At 39.6% G+C, this 25933-nt stretch overlaps 1 protein-coding gene across 2 annotated transcripts in view; it reads right to left on the bottom strand.

The window, feature by feature from the left end:
* Window positions 1-25933, bottom strand: part of CPNE4 (copine 4) — a 419291-nt gene that overhangs the window by 271980 nt on the left and 121378 nt on the right. The gene's annotated exons all lie outside the window — the stretch shown is intronic.

Genomic DNA, 25933 nt, shown 5'->3' with positions numbered 1-25933 from the left:
GTCCCAACCAAAAGAAATGTGAAGGAGCCCAGCCTAAATCATTTGGCTCTGAGTCAACACACAGACACCTGAACTAAATTAAGTCATATTTCTATGCCACTGAGTGTCTGTGGTTATTTGCTTCACAGCACTGTTGTAGCAAGAGCAAACTGATGTACTACTAAATGCAGGTGATAAGATCTATGAGTAGCCCGCTTTTAATCGGATGCCGTAAATGCATCTTTCAGTATGAGTACAGATGCTATATTCCACTGTGTATAAAATTTGGAATATTTATGACTGGCATCACCTTAATGGTGGGAGTGTCACTTTGGTGCAGCAGTCTGAATAATTAATCATTTCCATTTTTCTGAAATTTAAAACACTTTTTAGTGGCTTTTCTTTCTTCTTTTTTTTTTTTTGCTAAAATCCAGGATTCCTTTCATCAGCTTAATGTTAAACAGATCTTAAGATTGTTTCTGTTCTTTTAAAGTGCTTTCTAAGGGTTCTTGATGTGGAAATATGACACCTCCAGAAAAAGTACACCTTCTCTCATGGGGACTGTGCCTACGGGAACTAAAGACATTCTGCTGTTTCTCCCAGGAGAATATTCATTGGATCACAAAGAAGACAACATTAAATTTGAATTCAGATTTGATGGTTATGTGGCTTTGGACAAGTTACTTTACTTCTCTGAGCCACAATTATTTAATCTGTATACTGAGACCTCACAGGGCAGTTGCATTAGCTAAGAAATGTAGACTATCCAGCAGGATACTTGATATATATCAGTACAGATACTCAATAAATCCTCATTTGTTTCCCACTCTGACTCCATTTCTCATCTTATGCAAGGAAAGACTATGGCTATGTGGAAGAATAGCCATTTGGGTATTAAACTACCAATGTTCAATAAGGATTTCCTGAATCCTTACTATATGCCAAGTACAGCATAATTACTGGGGGTACTACACCAGTAAGATGTGATCCCTGGCTTCAGTGAACTAAACTGTAGTGGGAGACTCAGTGGGTGGGTCCTATTTTAAATGTTTAACATATATTACCCCATCTAATCCCTATAACAAGCCTGTGAGATCTTATCCTCATTTTGCAGAGTGGTTAACCAGCACCAAATCACGTAGCTTGTAAGTAGCAGAGCAGGATTTCAAATCTGAGTGGTCTGCTTCCAGGGTCCATGCTTTTCACCACTTTGCTATAATATGATCAATTAAAATAAAATATGCACATAACCCATGATGCAGAGCTTCTACTTCCTGCCACCTCTCCTTGCTCTTGTGTACAAGACAACATTATAAAACCCTTCACTGCAAAGCCATTTATAATACTGATAAACTGAAACAATATAATGAGGGAATATGCTGGAAAAATGTACATTGCACGATGCCATTTATGTTAATATTTTAGATTTCTTTAGGTGCATGTATATATGTAAATATATAAGAAAAGTCACCAAATGGCTAACCTCTTGGGAAGTGACCAGGAAAGAAGATGAGTGATTCAGAGGTTTAAGCATTATCTATAACATTAGAAATTTAAAAATGAGATTGTATTTGCATATTCCTCATTCAATTAAAAATTAATGGTTTAATCCCTCTTTCACAAAAACTCAATGAGAAACTCCAAAGGCTGATGTGTAGAATATTCTATGAGCTTAGCACCAGCTGTGTAACAGTTAGGCAAAGGAAATATGACAAGCTGAATAAATGAGAACCAGAAAATCCTACCACATAGATAGGACCATTCCTCTCCAAATGAATCATATATACAGCACACCTCTGAGGTATTAAGGGAGTAATATGTCTATACATAAGTATTTCAGTATACTTTAAATATCTTACAGCTTTATTTCTCTGTTATACTTCAATAAATCTGAAAAGAATTAAGGGTTTGACTTCCATCCTCACATTAATAGAGACTGGGTATAAAAAATTTATGGAATCATCTTGTAGTTGGTGATGGAAGAGAGGGAGAATAGGCATTCCTTGTGCTGAACAGTTTTAATATGAGCCTTCAAGCACCATGGGACAGTCATTATTAGAAAGAGGAAGGCAGAGCAATCCGGTGGAGTAAACAGTCCGTTTGGCCCAAGGAGATCTGGTTTTTATTCCCAGCCTTCCTCTTGGGAAGTGACCAGGAAAGAAGATGAGTGATTCAGAGGCTTTAAGCACTTGGTGGGAGGGATCTGTCCACCAAGAAGAGACAGGAGTCTGCTAGAGACCTGAGTGCCCTTCTAAGGGACCAACACACAAAGTCTCATTCCCAGCCACTCACCCTGGGCTCCAGCGGAGGAAGAGCTGAATGGATTAGAGTCACATGAGGAGAGACAAAGGAAGACACTATAGAATGATAAAGAGAGCAATCCAACAGGAGGATATAATCCATGTAAACATTTATGCACCCGATATAGGAGCACCTAAATATACAAAGCAAATATTGATGGACATAAAGGAACCCATTGACAGTAACAGAGTCATAGTAGGGGACTTTAACACCCCACTGACATCAATGGATAGATCTTCCAGACAGAATACCAACAAGAAAACAGAGGCTTTAAATGACACACTAGACCAGATAGGTTTAATTGTTATCTTCAGAGAATTTCACACCAAAGCAGCAGAATATACATTCTTTTCAAGTGCACATGGAACATTTTCTAGGACAGACAACACGTTAGGACACAAAACAAGTCTCAGTAAATTGAAGAAGATTGAAATAGTATCAAGTATCTTCTCTGACTATAATGATATGAAGGAACAGAAGTAACAACTGACATCATGGAAGTACAAAGAATTGTAAAAATATATATTATGAACAACTATATACCAACAAATTTGAAAATCTGGACAAAAGGGATAAATTCCTAGAAACATACAATCTTCCAAAACTGAGTCAGGAGAAACCAGAGAATCTAAATAGACAGATTACAACTATTAAAATTGAGGCAGTAATTAAAAAACAAATAAATAAAATTTCCAACAAACAAAAGTCCTGGACTGAAGGGCTTCACAGGTGAATTTTATAACAAAGTTAGAGCTATCATCTTATTTAATAATGAAACACCGAACCCACACCCACACTCCAATCAGAAAAAGGCAAAAATGTTCACTCTCACCCCTTTCTGGGGTGATGCAACTATTCTGCATATCACTTTGGGTGGCTGCTACATAAGTGTATATAATATGCATTGTTGTGGAAATAATATGCATTGCCATCAAACTGAATATATCTGTGTATTTTATTTGCAAATTTATCTTAGTTTTTAAAAGGGGTTTAACAGGTTCAAATGGTTCTCAAATCCCAATTAGGAAAGATATTTGTGCATTCCATTTATACTCTAACCCAGGGTAAAACATCAACATTTTCTATTCCACTAAAATAAGAAATATGCAACATCATTAAGCAGAGGCTGTATGTTTCTTTCTTTTCTCTCCTTTTCTATTTTCTTTCCCTCTCTCTTTCTGTTTCTCCTTCGTCTTTTGAGGATCCCTAGCAAACTGGAACAGATGTATTTGAAGACCACAATTGCACTCAATCCAAGAATTTATATTTTGTGTGACCAAAGTATAACAAATACATCCAAGTGCTTATATAGCAAAACTTTTTCCATGGGTCTGGGCAAGCCTACCAGAGAATTGATGTTCCCTTCGTTCCTTTTGATCAGGAATCCAAGAGAAACTAGCTTTTGTTTCATGTCAGTGCATTTATGAAGAGCCTCTTTCTGGGTTTTAGTTTCTAATAGTCAAGAGGGTCATTGTGGGTCTGATCTTTAATGATCTATTTCAGAGTAGTTAGATGTCCCGTTCCCCCCCCCCCCCCCCCCCCCCGTCTCCAAAACACATCCTCCACACTCCTCTAATGTTGAACAAGGTCTCATGATTTTCTAGCTGGACAAAGATCGGCTTATGCAAAGGCAAGGAGGCTTGGACCTGAAACTAGTCCCTTATCACCATGAGAGTATTGGGTCTGTGCCAACTGAGGCTGAATCCAGTGAGCAGACACAAAGAGGACAAATACCTAAGACTGCAGTTTCTTGGAACAAGCAAGTATTTTTGGCTCTTGACTTGCCAATAATTGCACCATCTTTCACAGCATTCTGACTGTCAAGTTGACTCTGCCTTTGTTTCAGGTAAGTGGCTTCAGGTGTTTGAAAGGATCTTTTTTTTCCCTCCTGCAGCTCTACCTTCCTTTTCAAAACTTGGGTTGGTTTCAAAATCATCAATTTCTTTGTCCATCTCACATTTATCAGTTGAACAATTAGGTAAAGCATGAGTTCCTTAGTTCCTCTTTTGATCTGAATAGTCATTTGTTCTCCAAATTTTGCCTTGTAAAAGGGTGTGTGTGTGACTGTGTGTGTGTAGAATATTGCAACCATTTAATTTTGAAGAATTTGTTGGGCCCCTATTTACAAAGCCATCCACTTCCAGACTCTGCTTAGTTGTATCTATCATCATATATCTGGCAATATTTGTCATCATTATCCCCATAGCCAAGCCTGGTCCTTTGTAATAAACAGATACTGAGTTCATATAAAATAAAATCTATTGTAACTAACTCCCTGTACTTGGTCTCATATATCTGTCTCTCTATGATTCCTCCTCCAGTTGAAAAGCTACTAAAATCAGGAATATATATGAAATTCAAGCCAATAGGTAATTTGGAGTAGTTCCTCTGTTTGCAATATATTTGCTTTCCTCTAAGACAGGCCAAGAACTTTTGATAACAAAATCTAATATGAATAAGAGGGAAATGACCCTTCCCCCATGTGGTTTTATCTATAAAGTCAATTCAACTCAGCAATCTCTAGAGCACCCACTGTGTGCAGAACCTTGGAAGACAAACATTTCCCTTTATATGGTTTCTATGTAATTGTCTCTTTCATAATGATCAAGCACTCATTCTATCCAAGTTAAGATGTTTTATAAAAAACACAGTAATCCAAAATGCCAGTAGGAATGAGCTAGGAAATCAAAGGCATTACATATTCTAAACACTCTATCAATTTCTCCCAGCTCTAACATTCCAGGGTTGTACAGAAAATAATGAATACAGGCAACAGCGAGGTGGGGTGGGCACATGCAATTTCTACACTTAGTTATTGACAGAGAAAAAAGAACACACATGTGAATGAGAACCATGGAGGAGGTAGAAAGGAAAGCCTACTGAGAAATGCTAGAACCTTGGAGAAGATGTCCACAAAAGGACTTTCCAAGCATTTTCTTTCTCGGCTGATAAAAATTGCTAATATTTATTGAATGCTCATGTGGGCCAGATACTGTTCTAAGGATTTATATGCCTTAAAACATTTCATATTCCCATGATGTAGAGGTTATTGTCCCCATTTTACAGATGAGCAAAATAAATGCAGAAAACATACTCGATTTCAAACAGCTAATAGATGGTAAAGTTGGGATTTACACCCTCTGGAAACTTGGTCAACTCACTCAATGGAATAAGAGGAATGGTTTTTGTCAACTATTTCTTTTTACAAAACATGGTAGCTTCCCTTAACCTAAGTCACGTGTATATTTTACCTGGAAGAGGGTGTCAAATCTTTGCCTTCAAGGATTATGCAGTGAGAGAAACCAACATCATAAGTCACGTTCTTTAATTCATGCATCCCTTCCCATGCTCTTTAAACAAAAACCTACTGACAGATAAATTGATTCCAATCTTAGTGCCAGATTCTAGGGTTTCAAAACTGCATTCAAGGGAACTTACCCTTTTAAGTTCATGGGTATTTTATATTTTTAGTAGCAAAACTAATTGTGGTTTCTTTCTCTACCTTAAAAATCTTATATAGAACTCTGCAACATAATTCAGGTAAAAGTGAAACATGGGTCTTCCAGCAGCAGTTCAATCGCTCTCCATTTGACAATAAATATTTCCTTGTCTGTAGAACTCCCAAAACTAGGGGCTGGAGCCCTGGGGTGGACAGTGAGATGCAGTGAAAAAAGCACTGAACCAGGAACTAGAAGACTGAAGTAGCTTGACTTAGGGAACATTTGTCTCCCTGAGCCTTATTTTCTTCATTTTGCAGAAAAGAGTTGCATGACTAAAAAGTCTCTAAGGCCTTAAATGTATGACATTATATAGTTGTATAGAATTGGTGTTGGATCACTTTAGGACAGAATGTTCTTTCTGGCCCTTACTTTCACTTTCTGGTCAGTGAAAGCAAACCTCTGTGGGATGTCAGAAGGAAACCTTCTTCTAGCCTTCATTGCCTCTACATCTCCCAACCTTTCTGCTACTAAATCAGTTATACTCTTAGACTAATTACAGTGTAGAATCCACTGAGAAATCTAATACAACCCTCATTTCTCCTAACACAGGCAATTTCTAGCAGGTGCTATGTGATTTAAAAAATAAAGAGAGAAAAAAACCTCCCACCAGATGTAGCCCATATAAATACTACCATGCAGGTGTTTGGAGGGGAATAAGTTCAAATTATGCAGATAAGTCTCTTTCATTGACAACTCGACTTTTTAGAATAGCTCTCCACATTTCTTCAAAGGTTTTATTAATTTTAAAATATCAATTGTTTATATGTTATAAGTTAACTCACACAATTATATCTTCAAACTTCTCTTAAATTCTTGAAGCCAAGAGAATTAAAGGTTTGACCGTGATTTGTTCTCCGAGAACTCATGGAGTTAAAAAAAAAAAAAAAAAGATGAATGAATTGCATCACACAGGTAATGTAAAAACATCATTTCAACCTGACCTTTATACCCTCCTCCCATTCAACCCTAACACCAGATCCATTAATGAAAATAGCAATTGAGTTTTCTTTCTCTTTTATAATGTTCCCTCCTCTGATGGACTGTAATAAGCTACTGCTCAAAAAACAAGCAGCCCAGGGTAAGAGACAAAAGGACAGAGAAGCACTGGTTGTCTACACAGAGCCTTGGATTAAAAAAAAATGTTGGCTATGTTTACAAAAAGGCAGTATTTAATAGATACTGAAAACACAAATGGAGATGTTTTTCTTCCCTTATCATCCATAGAGACCAATTTACAAGTGGGCATCCTAGGGTATTATCATGGTACTCCAAAAGTTTTATAAAAGGGGCTTAAGACATTTTTTCTTCAAATGCCATCCATTTGGAAATAATCACTGCCAAAGGCTTCTCAAGGCCACAGCAACTTAAAGACCATAAATCTACAAATTATATGATGGTCACATAATTTTAACAGCAAATGGGACAAAGCACATCCAGGAGTTGTAGCTACAAAGCAACAAGACTCATTACACAAAGACCACAACCAATCTCCGTGATATTATCACCTGCCATCAGTCAGCCCTCCACAAAGGAGCGCAAACACTGGGAGCTCCAGCAGTCCCTTCTCTCCTAAGCAGTGCTTCTCAGCCATGGCAGCAAATCAGATGCACTTAGAAAGCTTTCAAAGAAGAATAACAATGTCTGGACTCTTCTCACCAAAATCTGAATTTCTTGAGGAGGGGGAACCAGGTATTAGTAGATGTTTTTAGAAGTTTTAAGTGGCTCTAATGTGCAGCTAAAGTTGAGAACCACTGTCCAGAGAAGCTAGTGGAACTATGGTGATGATATTATTGGAGGTCAAAAACAACTTTCAATTGTACATGCTTAAAATTAACAAGTGTACACTAGCCAGAAGCTCTTAGCATCAGACGTCATAAATGAGACCCATGCTGAGGTGACCATATATCCCAAAGTTTCCAAGACAATCTTGGTTCATGCCTATTGTTTCAGTGTAATTATGACTAGCACTCATTTTTGTTTGAAAAAATGTATGGTTTAGACAATAACTTATATGTTAAACATATCATGCAGAATCCCAAGAAAGTCCGTCACAAATCCAAGCTTGGATCCTTATTTGGCCTCCCCTTCATCTGTTGGCACTTTAGTGGTCCTCGGGATGCTCTGCTCTGCCCAATACCCATCATTGGAAACCACCTGCCATCGACTTCCATTTGACTACGTTTGCAATTCAAACTGTCTGTGCTTTTGACCCTCTTCCATACTACCTTCCCCCAAATTTAGCATCTATCTCAGTGGTTCTCAAGGCTCACCTTAGAATATTTAATTACCCAGCCCATATTCCAGGCCAATAAAAGCAGAATCTCCAGGGGTGAAACTCGGGCATCAGTACTTTTTAAAAGTGATATGGCCCTGGCCAGTTTGGTTCAGTGGTTAGAGTGTCAGCCTCCAGTCCAGAGAGACCCGGGGACGGTTCCTGCTAAGGGCGCGTGCTCGGTTGCGGTTTGCCTCCGGCCCCGGTTGGGGTTGTGCAGGAGGCAGCCACACAATGTGTCCCTTTCACTTCGATGTTTCTCTCTCTCCCTCTCTTCCTCTCTCTCCCTCCCATTCTATCTGAACAAAAATGGAAAAATGTCCTCGGGTGAGGATAAAAAAATAAATAAATAAAAGTGATATGAATGTGTTGGCAAGATTGAGAACCAATGTTTATTGATTCCAATAAGCAGCTGGTGTTATCAACCACTGAACTCTGTCCAGTTCAGATTAAAGGGGCCCCTGGATTCAGTCTATGATTCTATTGATGCCCAAATGTTTCTTGTTCTCAAGAACCTTCCATCAAAAGGCAAGACTTGTGTCAGGAGCTAAGCTAATGGAAAAAAATGCAGAGAAGCACTGACCCTGGTTAAAAAAATTATAATGATTCTGATCCAATAGAACCTAGACCAGAACCTAATTAAAATATAAAATATCAGTGCACACCTACAGAATGACCCTAGCATTACATAACTTCTCATTCAGCAATTATTTCCCTCATTCCTTGCCTTTTCCTCAAACCAACCATCTTCTCCAAGGTTCCATCTGTTTCTCATGAACTCAGAATAATGACAACTCCAACATCATTTAGACAAGCTAAGGTATTTGGATTTTTAACTGTCATCCATTAGACTTCCTGTGTCTATACAGTTATGATGGTGCATCACACTGCAAAGCATGAGAACAAATGCCTCAGAAGTTATGTTTGGGAGATATAGTCAAAATAATTCTTCCACAAAAATTTCCTAAATGTATTACATCCTCTCTGTACCCCCCAGTCCCTGCCCTACTTAAGTCTCCTATCATCTGTTACCTGAACACCCTACCAGGCTCTTTACTGGTTTGTGTACCTCTGGTCTCTCTCTAACTAATCTACTTTTTTTTTTTTATCCTCACCCAAGGACATTTTCCCATTTTTTTGTTCAGGTAGAGTGGGAGGGAGAGAGAGGAACAGAGAGAGAGAGAAACATCGATGTGAAAGGAACACATCGAGTGGCTGCCACCCGCACGACCGACCAGGGCCGGGGACAAACTGCAACCGAGGTACATGCCCTTAGCGGGAACCAAACCCGGGTCTCTCCGGACCGCAGGCCGACGCTCTAACCGCCGAGCCAAACCGGCCAGGGCACTAATCTACTTTTTATATGACAATATAAAACCCTCAGACTTTCATATAACTTGTACTCTGATACAAATAAATACCAATGGTTTCCCAAAGATGTATGTCTTCTACTCTCTGGCTTCAATTCACCTATCTCCTCTTCTTCCAGAAAATCATTTGTCCTTTTCAATCATGCCATGCCCTTTCAAGCTCCTGCATTTTTTAAAATGCAAACTCTTCCTTTTTTAATGCCCTCATCACCTACTTCATATGGTAAACACTTTCACATCCTTCAAGACTCTTCCCAAACCTCACATTCTCTGTGAGACCTTGTCTGGTTCCCTCAGGCAGTTTTTCAATCTGTCCCCCACATTCTCATATAAAAACCCCTATAACTGGACTCATTGTCCAAAATGAAAAATATTTATTTATCTCTCTCACTCCTTTACTAGACTAGGGCTACTGCTGAATCAGGGCTGTATCTTATTCGTGTCTGTGCTCCCACACCTCTCCCAACCCCCACTGCCAGTCAAAGCATAGCACAGGGCCTAGTACTGGGCAGGATGTCAGTACACAGGCAGGTTTCACAGGCTGAGTTCTCTGAGCAGCAGACCCAGAGACAGAGCCTAGTAGAGGTATGTATTTGGGAGTTCTCTGGGGATCAGTATCTGTGGGAGGGAGTGGAGGAAATCACAGGCTAACAGAGGGAGAAATCAAGTTAATCAAGGTTATGAGGTCTCAATGACAGCCACTGACATTTCCTGGCCATCTAGCCCTTCGGAGTTGTCTCAAATTGGATCAATATGACCAGACCTGTATATACCCAGCTGGTCATTCACTGGAGGTGAGCCCCTCCAGGAAGGGGCGTGACCTTGAGTGAAGAGGCTCTCTGAAGTGGAATAAGGCCTGAAGGGGCTGACAGCTGAGGATTTCCTGCTGGCAGCTCTGCCGGTGACCAGGTGACGAGTTCTTCCTTGTGTGGGATCTGGGTGGCACGTCACAGTGTCCGCCAAAGGGACTCCATTCATTTCATTCTAAATGGATCACTTAGAAAATGCATTTAACTGAGAGTAGCTGAGTCCCCACAACAGTGATGCAGACCCATCAGAGGCTCTATTTTTTCTTTCTCAAGCCTTCTGGAGGTAGAAGGTCACTGACGTTAATTCAGTGGTCCAGAATTCCAGAGCTAAGGTCTACGGGAATCAAACATTTTCAGAAATCTTCAGCTCAGACTTCTAATCATGTTATTGGTGGGAACACTGCCATATGGCCACCCTTAGATGAAAGTTTCCTTTTTTATTATACTTGTAGTTGTTAATCTTTTTCCATCTTTACTACTAGTGGTCATGGTGTAATGGTCACTGTATAAGAAATTATACTAAGATAATAGATATTTATGAACAAAGGACATACTTCCCTGCAAAATTTAGTCTTGGGTGAAGAAAGCAACACATAGATATATAAAAGTAACAATTTCAGAGCAGCAGAAGTAGAAACAAATCTAAGTTTTGTCTTTTATTGTGGTAAAAAGTACATGGCATAGAAGTGATAATTTCTATAGCTGGAAGCAATTGTCCCTCTTTCACACTCCCCCAGAGCAGAGTTCTGTTAGTGAAAAAGAGAGAATAAATTTGAAATAACTTAGAATTTCTGCCATATAGACCCAGGTTAAAAAACCCAGGCTCAAATGAGAAACAAGTGACATGTAATAAGATTGGATAACAGAGAGACAGGATAGAATCACACGGTAATTGCTGTTGTGTAAAGTGAATGTTTCCCACTTAGCATAGCAAACTATATGCATTAATTGAGCCTGCCAGAGGAGATTAGGGAAAGAGAGTGGCAGAGGGCTCCTGACACAGCAGAAAACAGATCACCTCACCGGGACAAAGAATCAAAGTCATCTCAAACTAAAGAGGGCGAAGAAGAGAATCACCAAGAAAAGGGCAAAACGGAAACAAGACACCACCAAGCATGAAAACAAAACAGCGAGTGTAAACCACAAAGCACAAACATCTCAGAGACCAGTCAGTGACACGCCTTGGAAATTCAACTGCGAAGTCAGGAAGGTAGCCAGCGCTGCTGGGAGCCTGTGAGGTGTTCCTTGCCACTGTTCACGAAGAAGTTGAGGTCACCTTTTGAAGACAGAAATAGGTTTCCCTGATGCGAGGGAAGAGATAGAAAGAGGGCTGTGACACTCAGGAGACACTGAGTCCCCTCCCTTAGGGCACAGCTGTCACCCTCCCTCCCCTCCCTTAGGGCACAGCTGTCACCCTCCCTCCCCTCCCTTAGGGCACAGCTGTCACCCTCCCTCCCCTCCCTTAGGGCACAGCTGTCACCCTCCCTCCCCTCCCTTAGGGCACAGCTGTCACCCTCCCTCCCCTCCCTTAGGGCACAGCTGTCACCCTCCCTCCCCTCCCTTAGGGCACAGCTGTCACCCTCCCTCCCCTCCCTTGGGGCACAGCTGTTAAAGGAGTGGGTCTTTGAGGAGAGAAAGCACCAGGAACTGAGAAACTAAGAATCCTTGAATTCAGAATGCAGCAACCAAAGGCCAAGCAAAACAGGAAACAAGACTGAGAAGAGAATGAAACCATAGTGTGGCCATAGGGTGGCCAATATTAAATCTGACGAAGAAAAGGAAACAGAGACAATGGTAAATGAGTCCCTGTGAATTTGAACTCCCGTCATAAGGAAGGCATGGGGCTGAGGTCACCTTAAGAGGTCAACTCATCCAGCTCTCTGTGCAAATGCTGGTCCCTTCCATTCTCAGAAAATTCTAGCATCTTCTCTACCACATCTTCCCTTGATAGTTTAATCATCTCTCATTTACAGTTGATTTTCTTTTGGGGAAGGTGGGAACAGGCAATGGATCAAATACTGGTTATTCTATCAGGGATCCTGGGTTCTAATTTTGGCTCTGCCACTAAACATTTCCATCCCTGGGCCTCATTTCCTCATCTGTAAAACAGAAGATGGACCGACTATCTCTCAGTTCCCTTCATCCTCTATGTGCATAAATAATAAATGATGTTTTCCTTATAATAATCCTTCATAAAACAGATCTCAACAATAACTCTCTAGAATAAAACTTTACCTAACAATTGCCCTGGTAGCTCAGTTGGTTAGAACATGGTCCCGACACACCAAGGTTGTGGGTTGGATCCCTAGTCAGGGCACATATAAGAATCAACTAATGAATGCATAAATAAGTACATAAACAAATCTCTCTCTCTCTCCCCCTCTCAAATCAATAAAAATAAAATGTAGACTAACGGGTGGAGTTCAAGTAACATCTTGAACCAGGAAATAGAAACTCCACGTGGAGGATGGAAAAGCAACTGGATGAAGCACCTTGACTCCTAATGGCTCCATCAATCTGCTTTAGCAGGCTCTTTAATAGGCAGCCTTTAATACGCGATAAAATAAACTTCCGTTTTGTTTGAATAGCTAATGTTTTTATTTCCTTCCCCTGCAGCCCAAATAAGTCCTAACTAATGTAAGTGCAAAATTATTAGTTTTATTTCACAGATTTAATAATTTGCTTAAAAGTTCAATAGGGCTGGCATTTGAACACTGGGCAATTTTGACACCTAAGTCCATGCACTGCCCACTTCTCTCTAAGTAGATAAAAGGAACCATTAGCGGATGCAAGCTGAAATACAAACCCTCTAAAATGGAATCTGTTCGAGATGAGAACATCTCAGAAGCAGCTTGTGTTGCTCTCCACATGGATAAACATTCCTATGGCAAATTAAAGGGGACAACTGTCTCTTAAGAATTAAGTAGGAAATACCTCCTCTATGAAGAAGGACTCTTATTCTTCTCCAAGTATCTAAGTAAGGACTAGGAGGAAATGAGAACACAGGATCAGAAGTAGTAGGTAAATGACCAACACACACACACACACACACACACACACTCACCAGGTTGCTGTAATGTACATTTTAAAGGCTTTTGAGAACTAAAGAACTAAGACAAGGCTTCAAGAGGAATTTTTCAGGAAATAAAGAAGTATTTACTTTTCCCCCATCCCTAGCCCCAGTCCTAAAGCACTTTATCCAAGTGCTTGGATAAATCTTATCACTTCCAGAAAGCGAAGGGTGGAGAAATCAGTCTTGATATTCCCCGTGCTCATGAGACCATGAATTCACATTGCCGGCCCCCCTTCTAGTGCTGTGTTCTGACAGCTCATTGCAGCTGAAGCATAAAGAGCAGGAAATATTATTCCAGAATTGGTTATATTGCGACTATTAATTCATTCTATCATTTTAAGATAAACTCCTCAGTGTTTCCCATGGTAAATATAGTCTCCTCTAAGACATAGATGGATGGCACCTGTGATGCTCTACACAGCTGGGATGGTCCACTCACAATGCACGGCAGGGGAAACCCAATCCCATTAGTCGATCAGCTTTTCAGTTCAAGAACTTGTGGATCTTGTATCTTCCACTTCTGCATATTTTATTGCATCAAAATATTTTTAGACAAAAGCATAAATAAAAGATGTTGCTGGGTTTTTTTGTAGAATGCATTGAATATGTTATATTTTATTGTGGTTTTATTTTTTTCAAGCACAACAATAACTATGGCACAGTCCTGTGGTGGAGGAAGGAGAGGAGAGAGGCAACTATTCCAAGACCCACAGAGAAGGATGGTGTTTTCATTAATCATTCATATACTTTTATTCATATTTATTCAGAGTCTACAGTATACAAGACACTCTGTTTGGCATTAAGAATACAATGAAAGCAAGATACATATGGACCTGTCTCTCTTGGGACAAGTAGTTTGAAGATGAATATGGATAATTAGTAAGCAAAGAGTAAGATATGGCATTTCCTATGACATGAAAAATATGAGGAAGCATACATAGGTGTCCTCACCTTAGTGAGAAGGGAAGGGAGACTGAAGTTTGGTGGAGGTGAGGAAAAGTTTCTCAAGGAAATGACAGCTAAGCTCAGATCTACCCACAGGAGTAGGAGGTGTCTTAGTGACAATGGGAAGAATGTTCTCAGCAGAATGAGCAATAGGGGCAACTGTCCATGGGCATTTCAGTGGGATCATGACAGGGTATCATCATAGGTCCCACGTGGCTGCATTACCCAAAATGGGCAAAACAGCACTCCTTACTAATAATTTATTCATTCAGTCATTAAATATCTACTGAGCATCTACTATGTGCCATGCACTGTGCTATAATTATGGAGCTTAAGGAGATAAAAATGACATGGTTTCTACCCTCAAGGAGCAATTGGTTTTGTCAACAAAGGCAGTCCTCGCACAGACTGGTGGTATGAGGCTTCAGCTACTAATAATCAGGCATGAATAGGACATAGCATAGTCGTTGAAAGACAAGTAGTTATAATCCTGAGAGGAGAGGGCAAGAAGACGGTGGGTGAGAGGATAAAGGGACAACAAAGAGAGAAGTTCCATAAAATTTGCATGAACAATTAACCAGCAAGGGTAACACTCTATTTCTATCATCTATCTATCTATCTATCTATCTATCTATCTATCTATCTATCTATCTATCTATCTATCTTAAACTTCCAACTTCCAAACTTCATTAGTTTTGCTGGAAACACACTGTTTTCCCAAATAGCTCCTTTTAGATGTTCTGAGAAAGGATGCTAATTAATAATGGTGCTGCCAGAAGGTTTCTATTTAGAAATCATTTGACTCAGGGTAGCAGACTTCACACTGAGCCGTGTTAGAGGAGCACAGGGAGCATCCCTCTGGGCATGTGGGATCATTCAGCCTGCAGAAGACAAGGTGGAATGGCAATTCAATAACCACCTCCTAAGAAAAACCAGACGTTTATTTGTTAAGTGTCCTCTGTGAAGAGGTCCTGGTGATGTTGAGTGTGGTGGGGGTGTAAAAAGACAGCAGGTTGGGAGACCAATCATTAAGCAACCTCAATAGTCCAGGAAGGAAATTCTCAGAGTAGGGGGGAAAAGAAATGCAAAGGAATGAAAGAAGAAATATTGCTGAAATCAAAATTGGTCCCTGAATAAATCAGGAGAGTAAGAGAGAAGGAACCAACATAAAGATATGTATAACTAGGTGGTGGCCAACTGTTGTACAACTTCACCAAGACAGACCAGGACAGTGTGCTCTCTCTGCCCTAGGAACTAATACTGGTTAGAAAATAATGATGAGTTGAGATTTTTTCCTAATAAGAAGAGTTGAGGGGATTAAAGTAAGATGAAGCACAGGGAGCAACCCCCTGGGGATGTGGGATCATTTTATACCAATGAAGGTTGAGGAGTCTCCTTGGAAATCTTAAAATAGGATTGTATTCTCAGGTGTCAGCATGGAGAACATTCTTCAGAATGCTGAAAATGGCCACATGAGGATGTCTGGAGCAGAGCTGCTGACATCCTGACATTGTATTCCCTGGAAGTATGGATAATACTGCTGCCAAGAGGAAACTGACTACCCAGAGCATCTCAACACTTTCTGTGAGTCCAGATAGAAGATAAGAGAAAAGTGAATGGACTATTCTCACAATACCAGGCTCCATTTATCTTAGGTACAATGGCTTCAGTCTGCCCAGTAGAACCATGGCTTTCTTTCTTTTTTTTTTTTTGTACAGATAGAGTGGGAGGGAGAGAGAGAGAGAGAAACATCGACGTGAAGGGACACATCGAGTGGCTGCCACCCGCACGACCAACCAGGGCCGGGGACAAACTGCAACCGAAGTACATGCCCTTAGCGGGAACCGAACCCGGGTCTCTCCGGACCGCAGGCGGACGCTCTAACCGCTGAGCCAAACCGGCCAGGGCAGAACCATGGCTTTCTTATGAAAGGAGAAGAACTAGGTAAGCTCAGACCCCTACATACAAAAAAATAAATAAACACAGCGAACTATGTGGAATGTTCTAGACAGAAATTCATCTCATAACTCTGGGAGTTTGCCTTCCCTTATCTTTTATTTGAAATAACCTCCTTATCATATTCATTGGCTGACTCTTCTGGGCCTTCAGAATCCTGCAGGAACACCATCACCCCTAAGAATGACAACCTCCTATTCTACTACAGACTGAGTTATATCCTGTGGCAGATTATATTGTCCAAAAATGCCTACGCCAATATCCATCTTGTCCAGCATGTTCTTCTTATATCATGACATTGACATTTCTTTATCAAGAGGTGGGATATTTGTTCTCATACCTTGATTTGGGTAGAACTTTGTGATTGCCTCAAAAAAATACATTGGAATAGAAATGCAATGTGGCTTCTGCCTGGCTCTCTCTTGGGATAATTTCCTTGGGAACCCAGCCACCATGTTGTGAGGAAGTTCAGACTATGTGAAGGGGCCATGTCTTCTGAGCAACTACTCCAGGTAGGACCCCTCCCAGCCCAAATATTATACATGTAAGCAAATGAGATTTCAGAGTAATTTCAGCCCTTAGCCTTCAAATTTTATAGCAAAGATCACAGACATTGTACAGTAAGGCCAAACTATCCTTGATGCACCCTGTCCTGACACTTGACCCACAGAAAATATGAAAGATAATAAATGATTTTTATTGCTTTAAGCAACACTAAAGTGTAAGGTAAAGCTTTGCATAGCAATTGAATAGAGATGCCATTGTACATGGCCCTACAGTACCCATTTTTAATTAAATCATAGCCCGTATGACACTATTATAATCCATTTATTTTATCTATCACAATATTGGGAATTCTCAGATGGCTGGAATCATGACTTTTCACTTATATGGTCTCCAGGACAATCAATTAATATTTCTTGGGCAGATGAATTTTCAGAGGAACCATCTCATTCTACTCTATTCTCCCTAATACCTTCTACCTTGTACAACTCCAAGTCAACATAAATAATAAAGACTTATATTCACTGAGCCCCTACTAATACCAGCACATGTTCTAAGGGTTTTATGGGCATCGGTTTATTTAATGTCCACACCGGCCCTAGTCCTATGGGGAGGTTCTTTTATTGAAGAAATGTAAGGAACTAAAGTACTAAGAAGGAGATACTTGCCCAGACAGTCCGTGGCAGACTCAAGATTCAAATTTTAGGTAAAAATGCAAACTTCCAAAAGCCTGGAGCTTAACCACATCTCAATATTAAAGACCAAAGGGCCAGAGTTCAGACAAGAGGAAAAAATCTACTCTCCCCTATATAGTACTGCTGGTAGTGTGAGCATAAAATTTAATTATTTCAGTACTAGCAGTAGCAAATGTAGGCGCTTAGTTGTCCTGTGGAATAACTGGACAGCTCATGCTCTGTGGCAGCCTTGGGAAGGCAGGCAGGAATGCCGATGATGAAACTCGTGTCTTTCCATTTCAGACCCACTCTTCCACAGTATTCTGTGATGCTGGGGCTGGATCCCTGTTAGCCTTTGCCAAGACGGGTCACAAGAGGTAAAGACAAGGCTGGAGGAGGAAGAGAAGACTCGCTCCTGTTCCCAACAACACTTCTCACTTGGCAACAGCACTTCATTCCTTTGGCAGGTGCTGAATCTGCTTTGCAGCTTTTCCAGCGCACACAGAACCAGCCTTGTGGCCCCCTTCAGAGACACAGCACAGTCTTCACCTCAAGGTCTGAGTTTTAGGCAACTATTCCCCTTTGTTCTTCCAGCCCAAAGGACGAAAGCTGCCTCCTGCAGTAGCTATCATTTTCATACCTTCATGTCTCCTAGTTGCCCCTTCGAATCTTTAAGTCCTAGTAAACAATTTCTTATATTAAATCCTATGTGTTAAAATAGTGTGCAGTTTCTTCCTACTGACTTGGACCCTGATGGACACAGTGGAGGGTGAAGATTATTACTCTGGTAAAGCTGCATTCTGAGACTTGGCCAGAGAAACCTGCTTGCAGGACGGGCTAATGCTCCCACCCCTCTTCTGTTAGATCAAGCTTCACCTCTCTGACTACATAGACCTGACACCATTCTGAGGCACCTGGTATTCATGAAACGTCACTTACAGAACAAAGAGTTCTTTGCATGGAAAACTGTTCCTTTAATACATTGGTGTGTCCCATTCTTGTTCACAAATATCTATGAAACACTGACTTTTTGAAGCATCATGTTGTAAAACCTAAATATATAAAATTGTTATGTGTTGAACATACCTCCATAAAGCTGGAAAAAAATCAAAACAGAAACCGTTTTGCCTTTTATCATCAGGAATTTTACTGTGCCTTTGAAAGCTTAAACAGGCTATTAGGTTTTTGTTGATTGGTATTTTCCTTTTATTTACTTACTAGTGTAGTTTAAAAAGAAGTGAATTGTCTTTTCACAGACAAACAAGGTCCCACATTTACCAATAAAAAGCAAAAGCAATCAATATTTATCTAGTTTATACAAAATTCCAACTACAACCAAAGGGAAGACACACTCTTCATTTTTTTTGTGAGAGCTGCTTATTGCTAAGAGATGCTCTTTTTCCCCTTTTCAGTGAATGTGTATGTGTGTGAGTGTTTTATCATGGATTTTATTAAAGGTTAATCTGTGTGATAACAAACAAAGGTTGCAGAGTCTAACGAAGCATTTGGGCAGCATTGCTATTCTGAAGGAACAGCCAGGAACAACATGGCAAGTGCTCCCTAAACCATGTTCTGAGCACCAGGTGTAAGTTGCATTACCACCAGAAAAGGACAATATTTATCCTTCAAAAAGCCATTCTAGTGCTATTTTCTTCAACACTAAAGAGGAGCTGATTGTGTTAAGGTATTTGTGGCTTCTTTTCTCCAATAGTCTACAGCCGAAATGGTCTGTTGTTCCCTTGATACCAAACCACCACTCCTCTCTCTTGCCTTCTTCTGCTTTAATGACTACAAAGCAACCATCAATTTTCCAGCTTCCCTTGCAGCTAGTGGTAACCAATGACACAGTTACCATTAAGTGACCATTGAAATGTATGTAGATCAGGGTCCGGAGGAAAAAGTGTCCATTAAAAAAGGGCTTCATGCCCAGCCAGTGTGGATTGATCATTGTCCCATGGACTGAGAGGTCCAGGTTCAATTCCTGGTCAGGGCATATGCCTGGGTTGTTGTGGGCTTGATCCCCTGTGTGGGGCATGCAGGAGGCAGTCAATTGATGTTTCTCTCTCACATCAATGTTTCTCTCTCTCCCTTCCTCTCTCTAAAAAAAAAAAAAAAAAAATCAATAAAAAGGGGGGGGGGCTTCACACATGGATGGTACATCCTTCTGCACATCCCCAATTTTTCTGTATAGAATACAGATGTAATATTTGGCAATTCAATAACCATCTTGTGTCCAGGAGGCAACAACTAACTATAGGGGGCAGGGAAAGCTAATAAGCTTACTAAGAATGGCACAAAGAGCCCAGCCCATGTGGCTCAATGGTTGAGTGTCGACCCATGCACCAAGAGGTTGCTGGATTGATTTTCAATCAGGGCACATACCCAGGTTGTGGGCCAAATCCCCAGTGAGGGGCAATGAGGAGGTGGCCAACTGATGTTCTCTTTCATTGACGTTTCTCTCTTTCCCTCTTCCTTTCTCTCTCTCTGAAACTAATGAAGAAAAAAAAATTTTTTAATTAAAATCTTTAAGAAAAAAGAAAATAAAAAATATAAAATCTGATCTCCTGTTGATGATGTGAAATAGCTGATCCAAAACTAGCAACTTAACCCCTATTTGTTTAAGACCCTCTAGCCTTGTTTTCTCACAGATGAAAGCACTATTTGCTGGTACAGAGATGTAATGTGGTTTACTCTGAAGCCTCTGACATAATATGAATGATGACTGCAACAATTATGAGTCAAGAACAACATTTTGAACGAAAAAGATTATTCATATAAATATCAATCAATAATATATCATTTTAAAAGTGTAAGTTTCCACAATAAAAGAGTGGTGGCAAAAATGACTGTAACAGCTAAGAATTACTCTGGTTATTATTGTAATAACTACTATAGAAGTGAATTAAAAGTCGGTTGAAAAGAGAGCAACTGCTGGGGTTGGAGGCATTTTTGTAGAAGAGATACAACTAATAAATAAAATGGTCATCACACAGAGGTATTTTACCAAATAAAAAATGCCCAACCGATATATGCAACTGCTCATCTTCTTACCATCAAGGATATGCAGAGTAAAACTCCAGTGAGGTACTACACACCTACCAGAATAGCTATGATGAAAGAGATAGATTCTATCAAATTTGGGGTAAGATGTGGAGCAATCATTACTCTCATACACAAATGATGGAGGTGGACTTTTGTACAATAATTTTGAAATACTGTTTAGCAATATCTGCTAAGCTAAACATATGTTCATCTTATGACCCAGCAAACAATATATGCTCACCACAAATCATCTGCAGGAATATTCATAGCAGCATTATTCATAATAAGCCTAAACTGGAAACAACCCAATTGTCTATCAGCAGCTGAATGGATAAACTAATTGTGGTATGTCCATACACCAGAACAGCATACAGTAAGAATGAATGCACCGGACTTTATGCAATACCAGGAATCTCACAAATATAAAGCTAAGTGAGAGAAGCCTGACACTAAAGAAAACATGCTCTATTTGTATAAAAATCAAAGGTAGAAAAAGGCAATCAGTGCTGTTAAAAGTCATGTTAGTTTTTATTTCCTGCACAGGTGGAAGGATAGTAAACAGAAGGAGACTCAAGAGGGGCCCTGAGGTGCTCTTGGTGTTCTGTTTCTCAATCTGGGTGCTACTTTTATAGCTGGGTTCATTTTTGAAAAGTTTCTTGAGCTGTACACTCATGATTTGTAAAATAAAAAGTTTACCTAAAATAATTATCAGGGGACATTCCTCCAAAGAAAGACTTGAACAACATTTCACAACAATCAGATGATTCAACTAAAAAGACATAATCTTAATTCACTTGCTATCAGGAGATATGATATTCCATTAAGAACAAATGAGCTACAACTAGACAGGGTATTCTGATCTCTATAGAAGAACTTCCAAATGATCAGTGTTAGCACTGATGAAACATCTACAGTCTCTATAAGCAAGAGGAAATCTCATTCATCTATACATTCAAATATTTGTTTAGTGCCTTCCAGGTACCAGACACTGTCTAGGAACTAGAGATTCAGTGATGAGTAAACAGACAAAAAACTTGCCCTCCTGGATTTTACCTTGCCCCACCCTATGATCCTGAATAAAGAACACCGAGGAGATTGATTTGTTTATTCTGCAAGATTCCATCAAAAGTGTAACTGAAACTATCTTCTCCTGTTTGACTTTGTGTTACCAGTTACATCTGCTAAGCACACTAACCAGAGTTAACAAAAAGTGTGTAAGCATGCATGTGTGTTCATTAAAACACACCAATAGACAGATTCAGAGTGTTAGAGTTTGTCAGTGACTGCAAGCAACACAGTATGTGAGATTGTCTAAGAGACAAAAATATGATTGAGGGTAGTGAATGAAGCGAGTGTGGAACACTGTAGGAGAGTATGTGAACAGGGTCTGTGTAACTAAGGCTGAAATCTTGCAACTAACATAAATTTACTCCACTAGTGAGTTTTTTCTTTTTTTTTTTTTTTTTTTTTTTTTATGAATTTTTATTTATTTTTTGTTACAGATATTTTACCTTTTTACCCCATTGGCACCCCCCACCCCACCCCCTCCACCCTGTCCCCGGCTTAGTTGTCCATGTCCATTGGTCATGCATACATGCATATAAGTTCTGTGGTTTATCTCTTCCCACCCCCCCACCCCCCATCCCCTCTTCTGAGGGATGTCAGTCTGTGCCCTACTTCCATGTGTCTGGGTCTACTGTATTCCTCAGACTGTTATGTTCATTATATTCCGTATATAAGTGAGATCATGTGGTATTTGTCTTTTTCTGCTTGGCTTCTTTCACTTAGGATAATACTTTCCAGGTCCCTCCATGTCGTCTCAAAGGATAAGAGATCTTTCTTTCTTACCGCTGCATAGTACTCCATTGTGTATATGTACCACAGCTTTTTGATCCATTCGTCTACTGGTGGACACTGGGGCTGTTTCCAGATCTTAGCTATTGTAAATAGTGCTGCTATGAACATGGGGGTACATATATTCTTCCTGATTGGTGTTTCAGGCTTCTTAGGGTATATTCCCAGCAGTGGGATCACTGGGTCAAATGGAAGTTCAATTTTTAATTTTTTGAGGTAGCACCATATTGTTTTCCATAGCGGCTGCACCAGTCTGCATTCCCACCAGCAGTGTATTAGAGTTCCCTTTTCTCCACACCCTCGCCAACACTTGTTGTTTGATGATTTGTTGATGGCGGCCATTCTGACAGGTGTGAGGTGATACCTCATTGTTGTTTTAATTTGCGTCTCTCGGATGATTAGTGATGTTGAGCATTTCTTCATATGTCTCTTGGCCATTTGTATGTCCTGTTTGGAGAGGTGTCTATTCAGCTCCTCTGCCCATTTTTTAATTGGGTTCTTTGTCTTCCTTTTGTGGAGTTGTGTGAGCTCTCTGTATATATTGGAAATTAACCCCTTATCTGATACATCATTGGCAATGATGTTCTCCCATACAGTGGGTTGCCTTTCCATTTTGATGATCGTTTCTTTTGCTGTGCAGAAGCTTTTTAGTTTGATGTAGTCCCATGTGTTCATTTTCTCCTTTATTTCTGTTGCCTTAGGTGATGTATCAGTGAAAATTCTGCTCCGTATGATGTCTGAAATTTTGTTGCCTACATTTTCTTCTAGAATTTTTATGGATTCGCGGGTCACATTTAAGTCTTTTATCCATTTTGAGTTTATTTTTGTGTATGGTGTAAGTTGATGGTCGAGTTTCATTTTTTTGCATGTAGCTGTCCAATTTTCCCAACACCATTTATTAAAGAGGCTGTCTTTACTCCACTGTATGCTCTTGCCACCTTTGTCAAATATTAATTGAGCGTATTGCCTTGGGTCCATTTCTGGGTTTTCAGTTCTGTTCCACTGGTCTATATGCCTGTTCTTGTGCCAGTACCAGGCTGTTTTGGTTACAGTCGCTTTGTAGTATAACCTGATATCTGGTAATGTGATCCCCCCAACTTTGTTCTTCTTTTTCAAGATTGCTGTGGCTATTCGGGGTCTTTTTTGGTTCCATATGAACTTTTGAAGTATTTGTTCTAGTTCTATGAAATATGTCGTTGGTATTTTGATGGGGATTGCATTGAATCTATAGATTGCTTTGGGTAGTATGGACATTTTAATTATGTTAATTCTTCCAATCCATGAACAGGGTATGTTCTTCCACTTTTTTATATCTTCCTCTATTTCTTTTTTCAATGACCTGTAGTTTTCTGCAAATAGGTCCTTTACTTCTTTGGTTAAGTTTATTCCTAGGTATCGTAATTTTTTTGGAGCGATGGTAAATGGGATTGTTTTTTCAGTTTCTCTTTCTGTGAGTTCATCATTGATGTACAAGAATGCCGTCGATTTCTTGACGTTAATTTTGTATCCTGCTACTTTGCCAAATTCATTTATTAAGTCTAATAGATTTTTGATGGAGTCTTTAGGGTTTTCTATGTACAATATCATGTCATCTGCAAATAATGACAGTTTCACTTCCTCCTTTCCAATTTGGATCCCTTTTATTTTTTCTTCATGTCTGATTGCTGTGGCTAAGACTTCCAGTACAATGTTAAACAAGAGTGGCGAAAGTGGACATCCCTGTCTTGTTCCTGTTCTTAATGGAAATGTTTTTAGTTTCTGTCCATTGAGTATGATGTTGGCTGTAGGTCTTTCATATATGGCCTTTATTATGTCGAGATATGATCCCTCTATTCCTACATTGCTGAGCGTTTTTATCAGAAATGGATGCTGGATTTTGTCGAATGCTTTTTCAGCATCTATTGATATGATCATGTGGTTTTTATTCTTCATTTTGTTTATGTGGTGTATCACGTTTATTGATTTGCGAATATTGTACCAGCCTTGCATCCCTGGAATGAATCCCACTTGGTCATGGTGAATAATTTTTTGATGTATTTCTGGATCCGATTTGCTAGTATTTTGTTCAGGATTTTGGCATCTATGTTCATCAGGGATATTGGCCTGTAGTTTTCTTTCTTCGTAGTGTCTTTTTCTGGTTTTGGAATTAGAATTATGCTGGCCTCATAGAACGTGTTTGGAAGTCTTCCTTCTTCTTGAATTTTTTGAAATAGTTTGAGGAGAATGGGTGTTAGTTCTTTTTTGAATGTTCGGTAAAACTCCCCCGTGAAACCATCTGGGCCTGGGCTTTTGTTTGCTGGGAGAGTCTTGATTACCTCTTCAATTTCCTTAGTTGTTATTGGTCTGTTCAAGTTTTCTATCTCTTCCGGGAATAGTTTTGGGAGACTGTGTGTTTCTAGAAATTTGTCCATTTCGCTGAGATTGTCGAATTTGTTGCCATATAGTTGTTCATAGTAGTTGTTAACGATCTTTTGTATTTCCGTGGTGTTGGTTGTTACTTCTCCTCTTTCATTTCTGATTTTGTGTATTTGGGTTCTCTCTCTTTGTTTCTTGGTGAGTCTAGCTAAGGGTCCATCAATCTTGTTTATCTTTTCGAAAAACCAGCTCTTTGTTTCATTGATCCTTTGAATTGTTTTTTTGGTCTCTATGTCATTTATTTCTGCTCTGATCTTTACTATTTCCTTCCTTCTACTTGCTCTGGGGTTTTCTTTTTGTTTGCTTTCTAATTCTTTAAGTTGTGAGGTTAGACAGTCAATTAGAAATTTTTCTTGTTTTTTGAGGTAGGCCTGTAGTGCTATGAACTTCCCTCTCAGAACTGCTTTCGCTGCATCCCATAGATTTTGTGTTGTTGTGTGTTCATTTTCATTGGTTTCCAGGAAGTTTTTGATTTCTTCCTTGATCTCCTCGGTGTCCCATTCATTGTTTAATAACATGCTATTTAGCCTCCATGTGTTGAAATGTCTTTGCATGTTCTTGTTGCAGTTGATTTCTAGTTTCATGCCATTGTGATCTGAGAAGATGCTTGATATGATTTCAATCTTCTTGAACTTGTAGAGATTTAGTTTGTGTCCTATCATGTGGTCTATCTTTGAGAATGTCCCATGTGCACTTGAGAAGAATGTGTATTCTGTAGTTTTGGGGTGTAATTCTCTGTAGATATCTATTAAATCCATTTGGTCTAGTGCTTCATTTAGAGTCTCTGTTTCCTTGCTAATTTTTTGCCTAGAGGATCTATCCAGTGCTGTCAACGGGGTGTTGAAGTCCCCAGCTATGATTGTATTGTTGTCGATTTCTCCTTGGAAGTCCTCCAGAAGATTTTTAATATATTTTGGTGCTCCTATATTGGGTGCATATATGTTTATCAAGGTTATATCTTCCTGTTGGATAGATCCTTTCAATATTATGTAGTGGCCGTCTTTGTCTCTAGTTATGGTCTTCATTTTGAAATCTATTTTATCAGATATGAGAATTGCTACCCCAGCTTTTTTTTGCTTTCCATTTGCTTGGAAAATTTTTTTCCATCCCTTCACTTTCAATCTATGTGAGTCTTTTGTTGAGAGATGGGTCTCTTGTAAACAACATATAGATGAGTCATGCTTTCTTATCCAATCAGCTACTCTGTGTCTCTTTATGGGAGCATTCAGTCCATTTACG

The sequence above is a fragment of the Molossus molossus genome, unplaced genomic scaffold (assembly GCF_014108415.1).
Source record: "Molossus molossus isolate mMolMol1 unplaced genomic scaffold, mMolMol1.p scaffold_m16_p_18, whole genome shotgun sequence".
In the NCBI taxonomy this organism is placed as follows: Eukaryota; Metazoa; Chordata; class Mammalia; order Chiroptera; family Molossidae; genus Molossus; species Molossus molossus.
Note: the sequence above shows the minus strand (reverse complement) of the source record. Positions and strands in the feature narration are given on the sequence as shown.